This window comes from Catharus ustulatus, chromosome 2, assembly GCF_009819885.2.
Source record: "Catharus ustulatus isolate bCatUst1 chromosome 2, bCatUst1.pri.v2, whole genome shotgun sequence".
Lineage (NCBI taxonomy): Eukaryota > Metazoa > Chordata > Aves > Passeriformes > Turdidae > Catharus > Catharus ustulatus.
The window spans coordinates 60,892,743-60,911,781 of record NC_046222.1 but is presented as its reverse complement, the minus strand read 5'-3'; the positions used below and the strand labels follow the sequence as shown (position 1 = coordinate 60,911,781).

The following is a 19,039-nucleotide window of genomic DNA, read 5'->3' as shown; positions in this document are numbered from 1 at the left end:
TTATCATAATTTCCTACAGAATCACTGTTTATCTGAATGTGGAGAAAATAGCAAGTTTCCTTTAAAAGCACTTCCAATGAAATTCACACTCTGTCAGGTGTAAATTACAGCCTGTATCTCATCTTGTTCTATCTACAGCTCCTTTCATAGTCATGCATAGCACCAGCGTACAAAAATATTTCCTGCATGTGATCAAGCAAGTGTGGGCACATAAGATGCAAGCAAAATATGAGACTCAAAAAAACATGTTTACTGGTATCTTAAAAGAAAACTAAAAGTTTGTAATCATGCCATTTCTCAATCAGATAAGGTGAATTACAATTGTGCTTGGGAACACAATTTAAATAAATCTAAGAAATATTTTCTTTAAGAAGTTACATAGAACTGAGGTAGCTAAAAATAAATGACAGAAAGAAATAACAATCCCAGGAACATGATTATATTGTGCAATCATAAATATAGTAGATCACTTAAATTAAGTCCTGATCATAATAGAGTTGCTCAGTGGAATAGCATGGGAAACAGGTTTTTAATCTTTTTTTTTAGCAGTGTTTTCTGCAAGATCTTCTGATTGCATATGCTCTACGACATCTAATAGATTACTTCAGACAAATATCTACACACCACAGTAAACTCTGCAGCAACCTGGTTTCATCTATACTCATCTTTGAAATGGTGAACTCTTTCCTGTGTCCTGTGGATTGGTGATACTGCAAAGTGGATCACTGGCATCACTTCACAGTGAAGCATCACTGAGGAGTTGTAGTGCACTGTCATGCTATTTCAGGGTCCATATTTCAGGGTACAAACAAGATTTCAGCCTGGGTAGAAATTCAATATTGTTAATCTTCTTAGGACAACTGTGGCTAGGGGCAAGGAAGCGGCGTATTTAGTTTAATTACATGGTCAGAAATGCCTGAGCTAGGAAATTCTCTCTTTAAAGCTGGTAATTTTCTTTCATTCAGGAATAGTTAAAATGTCTTAATTGTTAAGTTATCTATACAAAGACCTCAGGTTTACTACTGATTAGGTCTCCAAATGCTTATCTATTGGTGAAGACTGGGTATCTGCCACAATGCAGAGAGAGAAGCAATAATTTTCTAGATGATAAAACCTTTGTGGGGCACTAAAATTTAAAATTTTCTTATTCAAATATGGCCTGAAAAAAACAGTTTGGTATGACTTCTCAGTGAATGAAAAGGGATGCTCTATCTTCTATGAAAGGCTACAGAACTTCTGAAGACTCTGCAGACAAGTCACCCAAATTTCCTGTCATGTCTGGCACAGGCTTTTGCACTTTACAGGATAAGACAATTAAGCTTTGACCCTTAGGTTCCTCATAACCAACATTTGTGCTAGTAAATTCAGTTTAATTGTAATTCAGTTATGTTTCTAAGGGGAATTTAATGATGGAAAGATTCATGCTTCATCTCATCTCAGTGATACTAAGATTCACACATGCAGATTCATCACTGAGAATGGCCTGCCCTCTGTTAACATTAATTGAAGCATATTAAGAGACTTAGCAGAAAAAAAATCCAAATATGAAATGCCAAGAGGCAGATACATCTAGTTTCATATCCTCTAGTCATAATATACCTTAATTACAGTTAATTAGGAGATATTGTTCCTGGTGGAAGATCATCTGAAATAGTCTCTGTTGATGATTAAACATAGAACAGAATTCGATATATTTGTTGACTGTGGGACCTGTTTACTGTGGTTGTACAACTCTATCTAGAGTATAACTCCTGCTACATGGCAAAACAAAAGAAAGTCACAGGTCAAAAATATTACCCTTGACCCGTGATGCTTTAACATCCCCTGCTGCCTTCCTAAATTTTCTGCTTCTGGCCCCTTAAGACACTAGCACATGATGCAGCTTCCACTAAGGAGGGATACAGAAGCCTCTCACGGAGCTATATCAGATCCTAAATGAACAGCAGATACAGGAAAAGGCTGAGGCAAGACAAGTGCTACAGGAATTGACCTCTGTGGAAGAACAGTGAAGTTGGACAGAGAATCAATGAAGGCTCCAGTACCATTTGTGAAGGAGTAATCTTTGATTTATTGGAGGAGTGCTATTATCTGGAATCCTTTCCTCATACAGTGTAAAATACAAAAATTAGAAACTCAGGCTGAAGGCATGAGCTCAGCTTCTGCTCGTGTCAATACAGTTTGCTCACACTCATTGATCTATGGCTATATATGACCCTGAAATACATTTTGCTGGGCTGCCTGAGATCTTTGCTCATGCTTAGAATAGAAATGATGGGATTGGTTTTATCACTGAAAAGTAAGCAGTGCGTATCTGCCTGAAAAGTAACCAAATTAACATTTGTGATTTTTTTTCTCAGTTACCAAAAAAAGGAAAAAAAAGTCTAAAAAAAGCAGCATTATTGGCTAGATTACTTGTACTAGGAAAAGTCTTGGTTTTTACAAGTTCTGTGAACATTAGTTTCCAAAATGCTTGTTTACTCTGAACTGCAACAATTGTGATAAATCATTTGCTATTTACTCTTCAGTGCTACTATATGCTTTGGGCAAAGATCTTTTTCTGTTCATTATTTATTTATTTTTAAAAGCAAAACCACTCTTTTAGCACATTTTCCCAGTGATGGATTTTATCTTTGATATGTGATCCAGTTATTTAACTACCTCTCACTACATCTCCCATGAATTGTTTATACAGCAACTTGGCAGCGTAATTTGCATATCACAGGAAAGATCCCATTACATGTTCCCAGAGGTGCGGTTTCACGAGCTTTATCACTTTCTGCCACCTATGCACATCTCAGAAGCTGAGTGTCTGGTTAATCCAGAAAGGCACTTCTTGGCTGCCAATACTAATTAAACATTAATGGTGCAGTTACAACACTTCCAGCCACTCAGAACTTATCTTCCCTTTGTCTTAGACAAATATAATACCCAAAAAGATATTTATCTTTCCATACAAATTTTTCTGCAACAGGAAAATCACAGACCTTTATCTTTAATATATTCTGTTCAGCTGTTGCAGACTTGACCTAAAATAATTAGACAAGGAAAAAATGCACAAAGGAAAAAAGTTGGAAAGAAGGGAAACATGCTTAGAAGCAGAGGAACTGAACATACCACGAAAGAGCCAGAGAAGATATGCAGCTGGATATGGTATTTGCTCTCCAGACTCTTATTTGGTGACTGAATGGGAAAATGGCTCTAACTGCAGGCTTCATGGTGAAAAAATGCCCATGTTTGGGTGCATTAGAGATTATCCTTCACCCATTGTATGAAACATTAAAAAATGACAGCAGCATAACTTTCACTGAGAGGAAGCACTTACTTTAAGAGCACTCTAGCAACACCAAAGTATACAATCACTGGGGATCAGGGTACAGGAATTAAAGGGAAGGGAGAACCACAAGTCAAGCACCAATGAATTTCCTTGCATAAAGCACTGCTGCCTCCAGATGTTTCCCCAATAAGCAGACAAAGAATACTGTGCCTTTAAACAGAGTTTACCAATGTACGTTTGGGGGAAACAAACATTGCAGATACCAAATTTTGTTAACTTTGATTTTCTCTCTGCAAATTCACCTTGCAGTAAAAGACTACTCACACGAAGTTTTAGAAATGCAAACTCTGGGTGCATTTGAAGTCTGAGATCAAGAGTAGAATTATTAACAAAACCAGCCTTTTCAAAAAGCACCTCACGCAAACCTAGTAACACCCTTCCAGATGCATTCAATGCAATAACCCAGCGTCTTTCTAACAATACAAAAACCCCACAAACTCCTCAACACCATAGAAGGCTTGAAGAGAGTAAAGGGATTGATTCACTGACAAAGCCAACGGGCTATTGAGTCAGTAGCCTTTGAGTCACAAAGTCAACTTCAGTGAACATTGATTGAAACTGGTCATATCCCACAGCCCAGGATCACATTATACAGTGCAATTGCCAGCAGTCACAGCGACAGAGCAAAAGGGAGATGAAGCACAGCTGTCCTCTCAAGTCCAAGTATAGCCTGGTGAGCAGGAAGGAAAATCAGAGCTGTTCCTGCCTGTTTAAAAGAGAGTATTTAGTTTTTGAGCCTGTCAGCGTGATTCTTTTTGAAAGCATTATGTTCACTGACATGCCACCCTGACATTTTGTTTAGTACTACAAAAAAACCCAAAACCTAAAACAAGAGGTAAGGTTATAAAATCAAATCTGATGTTTTCTGCATGTTAAAAGAAGTATTGCTTCCACAGAGACCTGGTGGCTCAAACAACTGCAGCACAGTGCCAGTACATGAAAACCAAAAAATGGAACTGACCTGGGTTTCATGGTTCAAGCGTGCCGTGGCAGGGATCCCGGCACGACTTCCAAATTCAAAGCTTGAATAAACACAGTTGTAGTTTCTTGAAGTGGATGCTTTTAATGCAATCTGAAAAGGGTGAGAGAAAGGGCATACTCCTGAAACCTATGTTTCTTAGGTAGAAATTCTGCCTGGAGAAGCCCAGCTCGTGACTGTTTGCTATTAAGACTGTACAGGAGAGAGGAAGCGTCTTTGAGTTCACATGCTTAATGCTCAGTGGTGTGTCTGCAGAGTGGCAGGAAATAAACAACAGTGAGGAGGGGTTAACCAGAGACCTGCTGGCTAAAATCTATATGCCTGGAAACAGAAGGGAGAGGGCTGCAAGGTCAGATATAGTTCAATTGTTTCTAATAGGGGGAATCTGCCACAGAGCTACCAGGCACAAAGACACCTATCAGAGGCTGTACCCATTTTCCATCTCCCCCTAAACCCAAAACAGCAGTTGTGCATCATGTCATGCCAGTTTTTTCAAACTGATCTAGAACGCCCTAATCCCCAAATATAGCATCACTAGAAAGCTGTACAGTAAATACGAGAGGACAGAGAGCTCAAATAAGCCACCTATCTTCATCAGGAAGCCACCTTCTCCACCATATCTAAAACTCCTAGATCACACCTGAGATGTGCTCTCTAACTTATTTCCTAAGACAGCTGTGTGCCTTATGAAATGATGTCCCCATTCTGCCATAACTCCATCAAGGGAGCGTCCACACAGATGGTCAGATGCAAGTGAAAATGTGTCTGAGCCTGATAGGCGATGGTAGAGGGAAAAGCCCCTTACTTGGAGCCCTTTTACCAAAATTTCACCACTCCACCAAGTCTGACTCAGCAGGCAGGCAGGGGAAGTGCTTTGTGAAGCCACCAGCCATGTGTGCAGACAGAGGTAAGGAGCTGGGCACAGGCACAGCATGAGTCAGAGAGTCCAGATGTGGGGATGGCTTGAGAGGAAGAGGGACAGCAGCAGACCACTCTGTGTGGAAATGTGCAGAGAAAGAATGAGCTAAGGTATGCTTCCAAAGAGCTCCTTCTGCAAGATGCAAAGGATGCAGCAGACATGTTCCAGAAGATCCATCACAAGCACTAACATTGGCAGAAATCAGATATGGTTGCAGACATTTTGGCTTCAGCTTTTAGCTAGCAGCTTTTCTTAGAGAAGGAAACCTTTCTTAGAAAAAAACCTGGGATACTACCTCCCCCTCTCCGCAAAAAAACCAAAACAAAACCAAAACCAACTCTATTAAGTGAATTGGGGGACAATGGTATTGAGGAAACACCCAGCAGCAATGGAGAAACATACTGTAAAGCATAAAGTAGTACTGTGATTGCATGCATTTTTTGTGTACAGAGTATTTATAGATGCTAACCCGGGCAATTTCATATCTCTAGACATTACCTCTATGCTTGTCAAATGAAATGGCATTTTTCATCCCATTTTGACTGGAAGAGAGAATATGTTTGGATTATAAATTGTTTAGAATTACTTGTTAATGCTGTTGGCTTTTCTGTATCTGCTTGTAGGAGGGACAGGAGGGAGAAAACAAATAATATATTACACATAAAACCACAGTGGAGAAAAACAGAAAGCAAGCTTTGTTTTCAACACATTTTAACTGTTCACATGAGAAGAATCAGTTGCCGTGGAAGCAGATCTGCAGCTGAATGAAACCTTTCACCTGCCCAACATATGAAATATTTATTATCTGAGGGTGAATAGAGATTAAATAAGTGAGACATAAAATGCAGAAACCAGACCCTGGCTCATCATCTCCATGATTTTCACAGGTCCTGTGACAGCCAGATTAGATTTTGCCATAGAGAAAGGGATGTGGGCTCAATTGCCGTATTGGGTGTCAGGAGACAAAAAAACTTGAGGAAAGCAACTTCTCAACTTTAATTTAACCAGGTTAGTGAAGCAAAATGATGATCCTCTGTTGTGTTTAGTATGGTTGGAAAATGTTATCATTTCCAATTAGAGAGAAGAGCCCACTTTCTCTTTAGATAATTACTTTTCCAATAAATTATTCTTGGCCACTTGTTTCCCCATAAAAAATGCCTACTGTTTTTGCCTTGTACAAGTTGGGTTGTTTCCCCTCCTTTTTTATTTCCTTACTTTGTGTGGGTTGGACTTCATTTATTATGGGGCTGAAACTTGGCAGAGATTCAGACACAACAACCTGAAAAATGTTCATACTAAAATTCAGTGATGGGATTCCTTGTTCATTTTATCTCAGAGCCTCCCTGATAATTCAGTCCTGAGCACAATTGATGCAAAAGTGGGTATGTAATCCAGGTCATTTTATTAAAAAAAAAAAAAAATGCTTTGGACACTCCTTCTGCCGTAGACACAACCCCGACTATGAACAAAAGCCAAAGCCATTATTTAAGAAAGTGATAATTTTGCATAGCTGCTTTCAGCAGTGAATCACACTTGGAAAGAATATTTTTGCCCTTTATCACATTCATTTCCCAGAAAATCTGGATTTCCAAGGCCTTTGGTGTCCTTACTATAGCTAAACAGCTTTAATGCCTGCATTCCAAGATGCTGAAATTTTTTAATTAAGCTAAGGGGTGAAAATAAAAATAAAAGTCAATTGTTATTAAATCATAAATGATACTATTATGAAGTATATTTCTGCTAATTCTGGTGTGTGTGTGAAGTGACTGAAAAGTTGCAGGGAGTTAACACACAACACCAAAACATGATCACTTCTTTCAGTTCATGCCTGCTGCATTTGGCAGTTACAGTAATTTCACGATTATAAGCCGCACCATTTTGACTAAAATTTTGGTCCGAACCCAAAGTGTGGCTTATAATCAGGTGCGGCTTATATACGGACAAAGAACGTATAGTTTGGAGGACAGGTGTCTGCTGAGAAAGGCAGGAACTTCTCTTTGAAATGGAGAATGTAAACCCCCTCTCTCCAAATTATTGTAATTTTGAAATCAAGGGGCTTTCAGGCAAAGATAGAATTAGGAATAACAGTTCTTTTCTAGGGAAATTAAAATAGAAATACAGTACTACAAAGAAACAAACTCCAAACCCTGACAAAGTCAGAGTACAACCTGACACCCTGTCAGGTAAGGTGTTGGTAGCAGTCCCATTAAATGGTGGCTGCATCCTCCTGCAATGACAGATGTGATTCAGTTGGAGCAGTGCTCCTGCAGAAGGTGCAGTTTCCCTCTGGAGGTCCAGTGGTGATGTGGAGAAATCCGGTTTTCCTCTGGAGTCCAGTGGAGAAAGGGGCTCCCTTAGTGTCCCAAAACCTCTGTTTTTATCTTGGTAAGAAATGTTGGGCTCTTCCCCCCAGCTTGGAGCAACTTCCAATGGGATGAAGTAATTTTATCAGTCACACAGTGGGACTCAAAGGGCCATTAGCAGAAAACGACTCTCTGGAGGAAGGATGGGTTGTGAAAAGATAAAGAACAATGCCCTGCCTGGTTTCAATGGATGGTCCATTAGCAGAATATCTGCCATTGAGATAAGGATCACTGCCCCCACCCTCAACAGATGGTGATAGAACAGATACCTTTTATCACACTCTGTATTGTAACGTGCGGCTTATAATTAGGTGCGGCTTATGTATGGACAAAGAATGAAAAGTTGCCGACATCCGGAAGTACGGCTTATAATAGTGAAATTACTGTTCATGAAAATTTTAGCAGTAATACTGGACCAGGTAACATGATTTCAAGTCAGATTTACAGGCTCTTTTGTGCTGCACAGGACTGATCCTGCCCTAACAATTAAGATGGAAGTGAGATAAGAACAAGATGGGGAGGGGATACAAAACAGCAGAAGAAAAGAGGCAACACACTGCAGAAACATGGAGATTCCTGGTTTCACAGTCTGAGATGACACTTATCTCTAGCCTCTTCCACAACACAACAAACCTTAAAATATTATTCAGTCCTCTCTTCCAGTTACACTCTTCTGGTACTAATCCTGCGCCTTAAAGAGTGCACCTCTGATGGTGCAGGGCAGGAGTCCTTTCCTTTACCTAGCACATAACACTCAGTTATACACTCTGGTTTTCCTAGTCCCGGCCTTAATTTTCATTGCTTCTGTGCAAATAACTTCCTCTACATCTGTTACAGTCCCTTTGCCCTCTCACAGAGTGCTGTGCTTATGCTTTCCCAAGTTTGCCAGAAAGAGCACCAAAAAAGCACAGAATGTGCATTCTTTCTTGCCTTTCCATCTGCCTGGAATACCCTCCCTTCTTTCCCACCGTGGTACATCAAGTACCTTCCCTTTCTTTGAGAAAACTGAGAATCCATCTGTTCAGCAAGTTGCTCCATCTGCAACAACGGCAAGTCCAGTGATGTGTTGCCAATATTTCAACAAAGGGCTCCTCTAAACCCATTCCCCCGGGTCAGTAACACAACCCACGTACCAGGGTGGGGATGTTTGCAGACAGGAGGCGTGTGGAACTGGCAGGCTCTATTCATTTGGTTTTCCCATTGCCACAAAATGCTTTCCCATATCCAAGGAAAGAGGCAGCGCCATTTGGCAAATACATTTCTGTTACATGCCCCCTACCAGAAGTGTTAATACTTGAGTCCTGGGAAGGAAAAAAAAAACCAAACAAAGGAACCCACTTCATTGCAGAGTGTGCACCTGGACAAAACACAAGGGATGACAACGGTAGGGAGGGATCTAAGTCCATTTAAGGAACTCATCAGGACTGTATCAAGCAAATTAGTGAAAGGGCCCCAGTTACAAAGAAGGAATTCATGCCAAGTTTTCCTCTTAGTGAGAGTTAGTGAATGGTTCAGCTTTGTAAACGTGCCTGCTTGGTCTGAGGACAAGGGTGAGGGAAGAGGAGTAAACAGTTAAGGCAGACAGTTTTTCAGAAGGGAACTGTACACCACTTTTGCCATTCATACTTCTGTATCAGGTGTGAATACATATCATACCATTTGTAAATATATATATGCACGTATGTATAAACACACGTGAATTAGACAGTTGCTTATACAAACTTTGACTGCTGCTTTTGCTTCAAAAGCTGTCCTATCTCAGGCATTTTAGAAGTCCAGGCTTGATAGTTTACCATATGTGGTTATACAGAAGTTGATACATGCAGGCCAGGATGCTCTGACTGCGTGTACTTCGGATTGAGCACTTTTCCTGTTGCTGTTTATTAGCTGCACAGTGTTAGATTTATGACAAGTCTCAAAGACATATAAATGGCCAGCTGTTAAATTAAATTAAACTCCCAAATTTTTCAAAGGTGACAGTGTAATATATTATTTGTTTGGGTTTTTTGTTTTTAAATCAGCAGGTAGTCTTTGGGATGGTCTTCATAAAAATAGGAGAACACTCTGAACTGGAACGCATGATCACACCACTTCAAATCTCTTACCTTGATTGCTTTCCAAATAAGGAAAACTAAACCAAACAAAAAAAAAATCCCAGAATCCAAAGCAATCAGCCAAACAAAACACAATAAAACAACCAAATTGGATTCAACAAACTCAGTGTTGAGTTCAACAGATGACTTTTGTTGTGTTTGAAGAATAAAGAATGCATGATTAGCAGGAGCGGTTGCCATCATATAGTTCAGTTTGACAGCATGAAAATATAATATGTGTGCAAATTATAGCACTACATAATCTCTATTTATATGCCAGGAAACAATTTTAAAAGTATGTTCTGCTTTAGTCTACTTGGCTGCCACATAAATGGCAAAGTGTCAAGCCTCTTACCTAAAGACGTATCTGCCCTGTAATGAGTTCTTCCAGAAAGAAATCCTGATCCTAGCAGAGCACATCAACACATTTTGGAGATCACCCATCTAAAGCAAAACACTCTGGAACACATTTCTGTTTAAAGCACTTGCTGAAGAGGCAGAGCTGAGGCAGGTTCCCAGTCAGTCTGTTGAGGTGTCACCTGTTTGAGGCTCCCATGGGATGCTCTGCCATGCTCAGAGCTGCCCTGCACAGCCACCCCGATGGCGCCAGCACCATGGCTCCTCCACACAAGAGCTCTAAAGACCACATCATGTGAAAATAATAAAAAGCAAGTACAGCCCAAATCAAAGCATCACCAGGAACTTTCCTTTTAAGCCAGGAAAGACAAAAACTTCTTAAGCAGAAGGCTGGTGTGGTCCAGGAGGGCTGGAGCAGTGCTGACCCAGGGCACAGACATCCATAGCCCCAAAAATCCCACCAGATAAATTGGTAAGGTGCTATAGCATGGGTCAAACATAAGGATCATTCTCTCCTTTTTGCAGACAACATGAATAAAATGAGGTGCAGAAAAAAAACCCAAAAGTTAAAGCAAAGCTATGATAGAAATTTGAAATTAATCCAGATCTGCTGAATTCTACACTGATTCTCCAACCATCAGGCCAGCAACTGCCTTTGAAAGAAGCATTCCATCATAAGTAAAATAATTTATATTTCCATCATGTTAGCAAGGCAAGGAAATAAAAATGTTTTTCAAAGAATTGTCCAAGTTATTTGTTACAACAGAGACAAGCTGAACCAGTTAAAAGTGGGGCAGAGAGTTTGACACTCAAAAGAGCATTTCCCTCTTCCAAACAGGTATATGTTAATTGCCTTTTCATTTTTCACTATTTCCTTCAAATCTCTTATAATCCCAGTAAAGTGTCCGGCCTGCTTTCACTTAGATTTGATCTTGGCAAAGTATCTTCTCCTAATCCATGCTCCCAGAGTAATTGCACAGAAAGTCAGTTCATTTTCCCAGACTGAGTTCTTTATAATCTATACAGCTCTCATCTGTTTAAACTATGTGAACAAGAATATAACATCCCATACAAAAAGCTCACTTTTCCTTTTGGAAAAAAAGTTCCTGCCCTCACTAGTATATGAGTAAACAGGAGCGCAAAGCCACCAGCCCTAACTTGAAACCGGAGGGGTTATGTTAGGCCATAAGAGGTCCAGTAAGTTTGTGTGTGGGATGGTTTATAATATACCATGACTTTGAAACATTCTGTATTTTCAGGCTTGTAAAGTGATACATATCATGTAAGCCAAGCTGGGAGCTACATGAGGGAAACTAGCTGGTCTGTGTTTCCTCCTGCATTCATACTTAATTCTCCTCTTCTACCTGTGTCTGCTATGGTGCCACTTTTTGGCCTCAGTGCACCTTGTGTTCACCCTGTGGATCCTTGTGGACCCTTCTCTCCAGGGATGACACAGCCCTCTGCAGCAATGAAACCTGATTATCTAGTCATGAGTTTCTACTGGGCTACCACTGCATCATCTTCTTTTGCAAGTACTGTTTGCAAAGAGGATGGAAGATGACATTGAAATGCATGAGTGGAACTATCTTGTACTAAAATTCCATGGCGATCACGTCAGTCTGATCCTTTAAGCTGACCACAAGCTTCCAAAGAGACTGTAAGTGCCACTGATAGGAGCAAGTCAGTGACACAAGAAATACCCCAGTGTGAGCTCTGACAACTAAAGAATATCGGATTTCCTCTCTCTTACATTCCCCTCTCTGAGAAAAGATTATTTCTCTCAAAGGACAGACTTGTTTCCAAAAGCACATATTAGCACTGAATCTGAACACCACCACTGCATGCCATCAAAGCAGTGGCTGCAGCACAGTTTCATCTCCAACACACACCTAAAGGACCCAGCCTCCACATTTTCTTCTACAGTCCTTGAACATCCCAGCATCCCAGTGCAGTACCTTTCAGTCAAGCCTATATAAACAGTCTCCTAACAAATAAGGGCATGTATGTGCATACATGCATGTACTAACAGACCAACCAACCAGCCAACCAGCAATCCAACACTGTGTATTTATACTTAGCCTTCAACTTGCTCAGTATCCAATTTTAAATTACCTCTCCTCAAGTATTTTCTTCACATTCCCTCAAACTATTTTACTGCTTCAACTCTGTGTACAGCTGCTTCTTCATGAGGCAATTTTGTTGCGCAGTTAACTATCACATTAATCAGGTGAATGTGTCTCCCTAGTATATCTAACAATTGCTCATTAAATCAGGTCTCCAGCACTGTTGAAAAATAATTAAAAACCTGTTTCCAATAAACAAGCTATAAAGGCATTAAGGACAAAATAGTGTGTAGGAAATGCATTAGGAACAAGGGGAAAGAAAATTCTGACCAGGCACAGGCTGGGCAGATTTAGCTGAATACTGCTATAATTGTTCATAGTGTCAGGCTAATAGTAAAAAGAAAGTTATAAATATTCACTTCAAATTAACAATGAATATATTGTGGCTGAACACAAGCTCCTTTTATGTTTGATTCCTACAAAGAGTCATGTAAAGCAAATTCAAAGCTTGTATGCTCCAGTGTTTGTTTCCAGAATAGGAGGTATAATTGATATGGGATTTACACAACTTGACAAAGCAAGGGAGACCAGGCTCCCCAAATCTTTTGGATCCAGCACACAAAGTTAATTAAGCAAACTGTAAAGGAACTGCACCAGTTCCCTGCAACTTCTTCATCTAGCACCGTGCGCGAGGATATCTAATTACAGTTTGTCAGCAACTGAGGTGATGAGAGAAACCTGCCATCAGGCAACTCAAACAAATATAAACTAGAGGTAATAATACTTCCATTGAAAGAACAAGAGACTAAATTTGTCAGGTAAGTGATTCACTTTGCTTTAATTGCTACACACAAAATGAAATGACACAGTAAGGACTCAGTGACCAGATAAAATATGTCATTTTCTCCCCACCCAGTGAACCATGCAGCGCTGAACAGATGAGTCACCTTTCCCTGCCTGCATTAAAGAAGAACAATTGGAAAAGATTTAAAATTTAGTTTGTAAATTGAGCTATTTTAAATCAGTTTCAAGTCAATCACCCCATTGCCAAGTCAGACACTGATGGCAGAGGCAACTTAGTAAAAATGAGCATTTATACTATGCAATTCTGTTATATGGTTTTAGTTAGAATTGTGGTGGTTAATCTACTGTTCCACTTAATTAAATACTGTTAAAATTATACTTTAAGCTTTGTCTCATATCTTGCTAGCACAATTACAATCTAGAAGTCCCCGTTTTGTATCAATCACTAATTTGCTCTGCGGCAGTGTAATTTCTTGTTACAAAGTACTCATCTCTAACAAGTCAAGGTGTGCTGAGTGCTCCTAATGCCACAGCAGCCACTCACCATGGTGAAACTGTGGCCTTGGAATAAAGAACCACTAGCTGTCTTCCTCCTTAAAGCCACAGTGTTGGACCCCAGAAGGAATCCCACGGCATGTGAAAGAAGTTATATAAATACCCTACATGCATATAGTTTTGGAAGGGTACTCCTGCACCATGGGTGTGCTAAGGAGGTGTGTGCTGAGGACACACTGCCATCCTGCACTGCAGCTGAAGAGCAAGCAGTAGAACCAATTTAACTCTATAGAAAAGCAATGACAAGATAATAGAGAGACGATTATCAAATCCACAGAATTAGCAAATAGAAAAAAAGCAGATAAAACCTCACACTCACTATAGTTGAACTTCCCCCATCCTCTAGAAAGCAGATGCTTCTTGTAAAATAGCAAAAAGAAAAGGGAAATGAGGACAGCCTGACAAGCAAACCAGGGATAGAAGGAAGATATTTATCTTGATTTTGTATCTGAGCACTCTTCACACATTTTTGCAAGGTTTAGCTCTGCACTGTAAGTTTACTCGACAGTAATTTCCCAGCCACACTGTGCATTAAATTAGATGGTGTTTTCCTAGGTATTGTTTTATGTCTGCACTTCATGTGTAAAGATTCTCTCTGCTGACTTTTGTAAAATGCTTTCGTCTTTGGGAGGCATACTCATCTAATAAGCATTACTCACACAGAACATATGCCCGTGTGTAACCAAAAGCTTGCATGAGTGCATCTCTTCTGAAGTTTGCAGTTCATTAATATGGGGCAAAAAAAGCCTTTCAAAGGGAATCTAAATCCACTGCTTTTGGAAATCAATTATGACTTAATGAACAAGTGTCAATCATCATCTATCCTAATGGCAATATCTTAAGAATATTATAATTCTGTGTCATGGTTTCTTGGAGATTAAAGCATATAGATACTCAGGGTATTAGATATTTCTAGGCAAAATAATTAATTGTGCCTATTTTTTGTTCAGCAAGTATGTAATGGAAAACTATTGAAAAGTAAATACAGTTTAAAGCAGTCCATGCCCGAGAGTAACCTGTGTGTGTAAAACATCAATGTTTTTGTCCTGAAAATGCTTCAGGAAATTTTCATGGAAAAAGACAAATTGTTTTAGTCTCTCAAAAATTACAATCTTGGCTGCTTACCATTAAACTATACAATACATTTTGGTTTGTGAAGTCAAAGCTTTATTCTGCAAAGCTTTATTCAGTAGCCAAGAAAGCAAATGTTCAGAAAGTAAGAGTGAAACTTAACTGATTTGGTCAGAACTATTTCATTTTTCTTTTCACTTTCATAAGCTTACAATGATCTGTATATTGTACTGATAAACAGCCCTTGCTGGCTAAGCAAATAATTCTGATGAAATCCATCTGGTCTTTACTGTACATATTCTTGCAAGAAACATCAGTTTTCACAGAGTATCTTTCCTTTTTCCCTAAGGAGGCAGAACTGTGCAAGATGTATCCCAAATGAAAAGGAAAAAAACACTAGTTATAAAGCCAGATGTTTCAACAATAGCCATATGATGTGGTAGGAAGAAAAAACTGGTATTTATGTTAAACTATCCTGGTTCTGTGCTAGTTTCTACTCTGCTTTTCAGAGAAGAACAGAATCATTCATTGAGATATAACCAGCTTTAGAAAAAAAATGCAACCCTCCTTTGCAGTTTAAAGATTTGCACCCTCATTCACTTCCCAGGTTGTTTCACATCTAGAAGCAGTGCTACTGTAGTGTCTGCCATGATTGCAACCCAGTCTAATCTACCAAATCAAGGATGCTTCATCTTTTTCTTATTTTCCTTAATGAGTTTGTCCTATTTCCAGATTTTTGTTACGGAACAGATATATTCAAGTCCATTGAGCTGGTTTTAGCTGGAATAGGGTTAATTCTCTTCACAGTAGCTGGTAGGGGGCTGTGTTGTGAATTTGTGCTGAGAACAGTGTTGACAACACAGGGATGTGTTTGTTGCAGCTGAGCAGGGCTGACACTGAGTCAGGGCCCTTTCTGCCTCTCAACACACCAGTGAAAGGGCTGTGGGTGTGCAAGGAACTGGGAGGGGACACAGCCTGGACAGCTGACCCCAAAGGGATATCCCTGATCATATGGCATCATACTCAGCATGTAGAGCTGGGGGAAGGAGAAGGAAGGGATGTTTGGAGTTATGGAGTTCATCTTCCCAAGTCACCATTGCACGTGATGGAGCCCTGCTTTCCTGGGGATGGCTGAACACCTGCCTGCCCATGGGAAGGGATGAATGGATTCCTGTTCAGGTTTGCTCGTGTGCACAGCTTCTGCTTTACCTATTAAACTGCCATTATCTCAGCCCAGAATTTTTTTCACTTTAACCCTTCTTATTCTCTCCCCCATACCATCAGGAAAGGAGTGAGGTGAAGTGTGGGGCTTAGCTGCCAGATGAATTAAAACACAGCATCCCTATAAGACCTAGCATTCATATTCTATATGTACAGATTCCATAAACATATCCCATCCTTTGCTGCAATATACTATAAAATATATTGTGTGTTAAATAAGAGATCATTCTTCCGTGCTATAAGAAATTCTGACATACAAAGTCTGTTTAACCAACCCAAACCAAGTCAAACTTACTGACTAGAACTTCGGCTCATAACGCATTTTATGTTACAACTTTTAAAAAAGTTTATAAATTCTCTACTTAAAAATGGAAAAAAAAATCAAGTAGAAATGTGTAACTTCCTAATTTGCAAAAGCACACTTGAGTTATTTCATTAAAAATTGCTTAAAACAATTTTATTTCAAACAGAACCAGTTTTAATTTTCAGTTTTTGACAAGAGTTTTTAGAAGTCTCAACTTTAATCATTTCAGAAGGAAAATCTTCTGGGGTAAAAGTATTGCAAAACCACATTGTGAAAAAGACATACATCCACTAAGATGTAGATTATTAGAAACAGCAAGAAGAGTTGCTTATATTTATATGGAAAAGCAGACCTATCAGTAGCAATAATTACATTTATTAGACTTGATCTTATTTTCAGTTTGAAAGCAGGCATGTTTTAATATTCCAAACAACCACCTGTATTTGTTTTGTTCATTAAAAAGAGAGGAAAACACTGCAAATAAATCTTATTAATGGATACAAATACCTCAGCTCATAAAATCATTACTCTCAACACATGTTTTCTACTGGGTATTATAAACCAAATGTATAAAATGCATGGTTCCAGAGAGAAGTATATGGTTTTGCAGTTCACTGAATCCTTTCTTTAGCAACCTTTCCATTTCTCATCTTTGTAAGTAAACGAGCAAACCCAGCAGGTTCTGAGAACATTTCTCCTTTATTTAATAGTTAGATGGAAACAGCAAACTACATAAAAAGAACAGAATTCACAGAAGCACAGAACAACATAGGCTGGGGGGCATCTTTGGCAGCCACTTGGTGCAATGCCCTGCTCTAGGCGTGACAAAGTCAGATCTCGTTGCTCAAGACTCTCAGGTTTGAATATCTCCAAGTACAGTCTGCTCTAATGCTTGACTACAATACTGTGATTTAGTTTTTTGGCTGAGTTTCTTTCCCCCTAATATCAAGTGGGATTTCCATTGCAATTTGTGTCCATTCCCTCTCCTGTCACTTTCCCCTCACAAGGAACATCGAGGAGAGGGTTTCCTTATATCCCCATTAGACAGCTGAAGAGGACATTTAGATCCTGAAGATAACATTTATGTCTTTCCTCAAAATTCTTTTGCTTAAACATCTTTTGTGGCAAAGCTATTGCAAAGGTGTGCTGTGCAAAGGACACAGCTCCACTAATGTGCAGAAGACAACAGCTGAAGATAAAGAACCAACCAGACTCAGCAGTCTCAGCTCCATTGTGCGTATCATACACTCCATCAACACTCAAGAAATCTCTAAAGCATTTGTTACAAAGACAAAACACACAGGTGATGTCCAAGCAGTGGCCAAGCCAGCTGACAGATTATCATCTACGTCAAAGGGCTTTTGATCAAGTCCTTGTTTTATATGTGTACTTGAATGAAAAGCAAGAAAGTCAGCAGGAGTACAAAGATTAGGTATATCACAGAGCTTTTTAGCTCAGGTACCTCTGCTTTCAGTTTAAAGATTTTTTCATAATTGGAATTTAAGCATCTCAGTCCTTATGATATCAGACATTATACACTGATGTCTTCAGAAATAAGTATCTAAATGTCCCGGTACATAATTTGGTTTAAGATGAAATGGTACATTATATCTATCTGTTCTACAGCAGGAGTGGAAATCTTTAGATTTAATTTGCCAAGTATTTTGTTCTTTCCTGGTTACTGCACCCAGTGACCAAAGTACAGTGTGTACAAATGTCTGGTAAGTGGAGAGAGCACATTGTCACATCGCTGGCAAAGCACTGATCATTGAATTCTTATTAAAGTTCTAATGTTTAGATATATCTTAACTTCCATCTTTCAGCACTGGAATTCATCTATATCTTTGTGTACCATTATTGTCTGACATTTCATGATTTCCCTTGAGACTATAAGGAAAAAGAAGCTGTTTATACACACATCAGATCCAGAAATTGATTCACTTTCCAAACAAAAACATGAACTAATAGGATGGTGAGACTGTGAATCACATATTCTGGGGCTTTAAGGCAAGCTAAAAGTCATAAAATTAAGTTCCCTGGAGACACTGAAACCCAGCAGAGCATATTAGAGTATATTTTCTGAATAATTTTGGGGTTTTTTTGTCAAATTGAATACATATTTTGAGTCAAACTTAGAATAATACGATTATTTCTGTCATCATCACATACTGATTTGACTGCATTTTAAAAAGTCAGCTACCAAACAGAGAATTTGCAAGTGTTCCTTCAAAAACAACACAGCCTCCCTCCACTAAGCCAACTCCAAGCTTCCTTGTTCCCATTCCTCTCAAGAAAGAAGTGCATTCACTAGCTATTAGATATGAAATGGCTGTAAGTTATTAGTATTTCACTTTTTCAAGGATCTTATTTTCCCCCCTGCATTTTTGAGGGCAGCCTGCCAGCAACATTTGCTGTATGTGACAGACATCTGCAAGAAATGCGAATCCATACAAAATCCCAGCTTTCAGGCAACTCAAGCTAAATTACTAACTTTAAGTTTCAATATAAGCTTGCTGCTGTGCGCAGCAAAGACTCAGCACAAATAAAGGCAATCCTCTGTCCTAGAGATCATGTTAGACACAACTAAAGCAAGCTGCTGATCTTGAATGAGGATATTCATCTGCTGATTTCTCTATTTCTTTTACTAATTATTCCTTGAGTTTGTTGCACCTTCTGCAATACTGTGATGGAGTAAAATTTTGACTAGCATTTGAAAATCTCCTGAAAAAAGGAGAAGGTTCTTTTGATACATTTAAATACAATGAGGGATAAAAAGTGGATTTATTTGAATTTTAGGGAACAGAGGGTCTGGCACTTCAGACATTGAAATGATGACAGAAAAGGTGCTTTGTGCTCTATAGTGCTCTCTCTGGACTATGTGGATGAGAAGATCTCATAAATAGCCAGATCAAAAGAGAGGTAACACCTTGAAAGTAAGATAGAAAAGTCTTCATTTGATTTCTCAGGAGGAGAGCT

The 19,039-nt window shown here is 39.2% G+C and overlaps 1 protein-coding gene across 7 annotated transcripts in view; it reads right to left on the bottom strand.

Annotated features, from left to right (window-relative positions):
* Window positions 1–19,039, bottom strand: part of ENOX1 (ecto-NOX disulfide-thiol exchanger 1) — a 362,795-nt gene that overhangs the window by 144,901 nt on the left and 198,855 nt on the right. Inside the window, exon 1 of one of the 7 annotated variants that reach the window (XM_033051502.1) lies at window positions 4,296–4,383. The exons of the other annotated variants lie outside the window; for them this stretch is intronic. The gene's annotated coding sequence lies outside the window, so the exon portion shown is untranslated. Of the gene's footprint in view, window positions 1–4,295; window positions 4,384–19,039 lie in introns of those variants that run through there. 7 annotated transcript variants of the gene reach the window in all.